Here is a 5,256-nt window from a genome sequence, read left to right on the forward strand (position 1 = left end):
GAAAGAAGGAAAGAAAAAGGGGAAAAGGGAAAGGAAAAATATCACCGGCCCTGGTTCCAGCATTGGTCCAGCTGATGGGATGCCCAGGGTCCTGGGGATGTGGCTGTTTCTGGCAACTTACCACTTCTGGACSAACTCTTGTGCTTCAGACATAACTCATCTAAAAGCTCCTAAAATCTTTAGGAGCTTTATCTAATAGAGTTCCAACAAAAAGGCTTGGAAATAGGTCATAAAATGGCAGTAGTTCTCATGGATATGTGTGTGTCCATTTAAGTTGCAGTAAAACTGAACATGAGCCAGTAATAATTAACTTTGACTTTAACATGGATTTGAGGCTCATTATAATTGGAAATCCATCCCAAAAACAGAGTTAATGTCAGACAAAGGATTGAACCAATTAAGACCTTCATCTGGGACAAAATAAAAGTGCATCWAATAAAGGACATTTCTCTCTGCAGGTACCAGGCAGACACCCTGTTTAAACTAGTTATTCCCACTGAGCCACGGACTCTGCCTTCTGCTTCAAAACACACAGAAATTCACAGCATAGCAATTGGTTTTCTCATTCAAGTGGAGCCCAAAGTCCAGAGATGGCTACATGTCTAAATATATCCCACCAAGTTTAAGCACTGCTTTATGTATCTGCTGAGGGATGTAACAACTTCCAGCACTTAACATTTGCAGTTGTTAGGTATTTTGAGTTAAATATTAAGCCTTTTAGATTAAATAAAAAAAAAAAAAAAGAATGTCAGGGAGCAAGTGTCTAATATTTAACTTCAAGCAGAAAGTGTCCAGGGATAGTCTGGTTTCATCAAGGCATTTGGAGATACTTGGTTCTCTCTAATTCACTCCTTTTAACCCAAAAAGTTGCAGTGACACTCTGCCTGCCAAGTGCACCAGAGCAGATGTGCTRTTCTGGGGCTTTTTTTAAGGGAAGGGGTTCTTTGGAATAACTCCTAAAGGGCAGTTTAGGACTCCTTTAGACAGAAAATCCCCCACCCCTTTAATCTTTGGGGGAATTTTTGAGATAAACTGAAAATACAGATTATAGTATGCTATAAATGAAAGAATTTTGAATAATAAGGAATAAAAACCCTCCACCATCTGCAAGGAAGGAACTTTTTAAAAGTGAATAGCTACTACTTTGAGTCAGTATTTGGCCTGTACTCAACCATGCTGCATCTCCCTGCTGATGACCAAGGGCCTAAAAACCTGTCTTTAGSARTTATTTTTCTTTYCCAAACATATTTCTGAAGGGCAATAATAAGCAGTGACTTATGCATACATCAGATTTTTCATCTGATGATTGTAATTTCCTTTAATGGCCGATTTTAAAGGTAGCTATCAGTAACATTTTGTTCCTTTCATGGCTGGCAGGTCTTTATACATCACAGCAAGGGAGATCAATGCAAAAATCAGCTGACAATACAGTGGGGGGAATGAGGAGGCCAAGTGAGTTCATTTCYATATTGGCATACCCAGGATGTCAACAGATAAAGCATTTCTGGAGGATTCRTATAAACAAACAGAAGGGCCTGGGTTTCTCTGGGAACCGTTTGAGTTCTTTTCTGCCTGGTCTGCAAATTAAAGGGAAAAACAGCAGGTCTATTTTGTATCCAGCTCCTGAAGAAGGTCACATAACTGAACTTTTCTCTTCAAGTTCTATTCTTAGTGTGAACTTTCACTGACTTCTCTATTGGTGCCTTGTTTATTTGTAATTTAGTAAATTGTACTACATGTAGGAAATGGACTTCATGGCAATAAAACTGGAGCCCCTGAAAAGAATACTTAGGAGCAGTGGAGACCTGAAAAAACAGAACATTTCCTGTGCACCGTATCAACCATCCTGCAACAACGCGGTGAGGTCCAGACTGCATGAATAGGAAATGACAAACCTAGAATTATTAATAATGATGAAAGGAGATCAGGCTATTCCATAGGGACTGCGTGTATATAAAGGTATAACTCCAGCCAACACAATAAACCTTCAAAGCACGAAATGTTAATGTTGAGCAGGAAAGTAACCTAATAAAGGAAGATGCCTTCCATATCCCAGACAAAGCATATTAGAGGGCTTGGATTTAAGTCTGAATGTTCCACCTCAGTCATTGCAATTATCTGTTAAGTAGGATGCTCAAATCCAGATCCCAGTTCTGATTCTGACTTCTTCAAACCTCTGTATTTAAACTTCCCAGTTCTGCATTACCTGGACCAAATAATTGTTTTCGGAAACAGCTGAACCTTTTGGTATGAGCCCAAACTGTAAAAACTGATTTAGAGGAAAATAAGTATTTTATGGAACTAAAGCTCTTCAAAATGAGGGGAAATTCCTAMAAAATGGTTCTGAAGTTCACATGCTTTTCATCTCTATTGCCCTCAGTCAGGGTGGTCCATGAAGCTGGGTGTAGAAGTCAGGACCACACAGTGTAATCTGTACAGAAACAGTTCTTGTGTGCTTCTGTGCTGAAACCCTGCCTTGCACATATCCCATCGCAGAGCTGAAGCTGGCCTTTGGTAGCACTGCTCCACAGCTCTGCACTGCAAGACTCTTCCCAAGAGTTCCTGTAAAACCCCACAATAGCACCCTGGCATTAGTCAGAAGCACCCTGGAGAATGAATTTAAGAGCCAAATATCTGGAGTCCAGGCTAAAATTGGAAAATATCCAAGAAAAGATTTAAACAAACAAACAAAGTCTTTCCACTGTAGCCCAAGATAGGAGGAAAGGCTGAACAGCATCACAAATCAGTGCTCGTAGGCAGGATTATAGGCAGCATTGCTGTCTGTCCTTCCTAAGTTAGTAGCATGTATTTATACTCCCTCTGAAACACACAGCTTCTTACAAACACTGTTACTATCATCATGTGAATCATGTTTCTGACACTTTCTTCTCCTGTCAGTCCTTGAAATGGGTCACACATAGCTCCCCACAGCAGCTAAGCAGATTAATATCTCATGTCCCTAATCCAATAACTTGCCTCAGATACCCCCAGTGTCATGCTGCTGGTCATTAACACCTATCGAGAGATTTGGACGGACACAGATGTGTCCTGCAAGGGCACATGATGTTGGTGCTCTGTCTAAGCTTCCTTTTAAAATTATCTTCTACAATGCCCTTTTGCAGTGGCCACAAAATAAACATCACCAAATGGTACTGCAGTCAGGTCTTTACATTGCTTCACCTCAAATACAAATTCCCTTATTTCATGGGGAAATATAAAACTATTATCTTGAATCACACCTAATTGAAAACATTTCAAGTGTAAGAGACAGGCAGTGAGGGGAAATTAGCATAATTGAAGTGTAGGAGAGGAGAAGGTCTAAAATACAGGCAGAAGATAAAACACTAGCTTCAGRCTCCTTAATACACAGCTAAAAGAAGGGAGTTGGTAACCTTCCTGTCTGTCCTGCTTTGGTTTAAGGCTGCTATGATGCAGGAAAACCAAGATTCTCTGTTTAAAAATCACTTTTTTGTACCATGACCTCTTGCTAAYAACACTTAACTTTGGTGGGGGGKTTGGGGGTTTTGGAGGTTTTTTTGACTTTACACTGGTTGCAGACAAAACTCTCTTCCTAATTCTACTTATATCCTTACAAGCACTGTTCYCAGTTTTATAAATGGGTCTGCGTGTAAACTTAAACCAAAGTGAAGTTGAGGATTTTGATACGGATGGAATATTCTGGCCTGCATTTAGATTCCTTGTCTTACCTGTGAAATAAAAGCAAAAGGTTTCTGCAAAAGCCACAGGTGCACCTAGAGAGCAGGAGAGCTAAATTATACACCTCATCCAGYTGGCTTTGTGTCATCTGCTTTTGGCTTCCTGCTGTTCTGAAGGCTGGGTGAGGGGAAGTGGCTAAAAACTGAGGAAGTTTATTGTTGACAATACATTTTGCCTGCTCTCAGGCATGCCTGGGACCAAACCAGTCCCCARGCAGCCCCAAATCTGCGAAGTGAAATCTAAGTTTTCAGCCACTCTGCCTTCCCTCCCACAGGAAAAGCCCTGCTCACAGTWTTCAGAGTTAATGTATCTTTGGAAGATCCCTTCTGTTGTTAGTGCTGTTGTCTTTCTAGCTAGAAACATTTTCCTTGATTGCTATGACTAAATCACACCTGAAAATGTATCCTTAAAGCAGAATTGGCCACTTTCACCAATTAAAAACTTCATCCTTCCCTGGAATATGGCTATCTCGGTGGTGCACAGGAAGTGCATTAAAGAAGTAATAAACACTCATAAAACACATTTAGTGATCTAACATTTAAGAGCAGAGTTCTTGTTCATTACTGTAACTTTCTGCTAAATTACCACCAACAAGATTTCTCATGGGCTCAAAAGGTCAGTGTTATTTTTGCTGTTGAAATCATGGAGTCTGGGAAACAACTGTGTGTAAATTGCTGATAAACTGGAACAAAGACAGAAGAGAAAAACACTGAACATATAAGAATGCAAGTAAACCAGCAGGAAAGGAGGGGAGGGGAAGAATCTCACGGACAGTTTATTAAAAGAACAAAAGAATAAAATCTGGCGCATTTGTTTTCCACGGGTTCAGGAAGCCCGGTCTTTAAGCACCTACTATAAATAGTGTTCTAATCCTTCATCAAAGCGGGTAGTAGTCTATACCAAAATGAATGAATTTTAGGTATAATCTGGGAAGAGATGTCCCTCCCCTCATAGTAGGAAAAAGATCTTTTGTTTCAATCCTTGCAGAAATTAGGCATTTCAAAGTGTAAGAGCGGAGAGATGAGGAAGTCTGGAACATGACATTTCTATACTGCCAGATTCCTGGCAAGAGTATTGTTAAAGAATGGAATGAGCAAAATCTAATTTGGAATTGAATTATCTGATTTTGAGAAAGATGGACTTAAATTTATCACAGGGCTAACTTCCAAATCCTCAAGGAGTTCCCCTCTGAGTGGAAGCTTTACATGAATTGTATGAACTTTGGAAAAGTGTTTGATAGTATATCATATAGAAACTAATGGAAGCTTGTTTGAAATTCTGAAAAGGATAWTTTTCAGTCATTTAACCCTGTATAAAGGATCTGATTGTAAAGTAATCTCAAACAGCTACCTCAGAACTAYCCAAGTTAAAACCAAATGCAGAATACAGGAGCCTTACATTGCCCTTAAGGGGAAAAAAATCACTGAAAAATTATTTTATGCAAAAAGCTGCAAATTTTTCCAGGTGAGCTTATTAGATGGCCCCAAGACCCATTATTTTCTAGGTGAAAGCTTTGGTTAATACCTTGGCCAGTGGCAA

The sequence above is a fragment of the Malurus melanocephalus genome, unplaced genomic scaffold (assembly GCF_030028575.1).
Source record: "Malurus melanocephalus ecotype Western Australia unplaced genomic scaffold, MMel_1.1 scaffold_208, whole genome shotgun sequence".
Taxonomy (NCBI): domain Eukaryota; kingdom Metazoa; phylum Chordata; class Aves; order Passeriformes; family Maluridae; genus Malurus; species Malurus melanocephalus.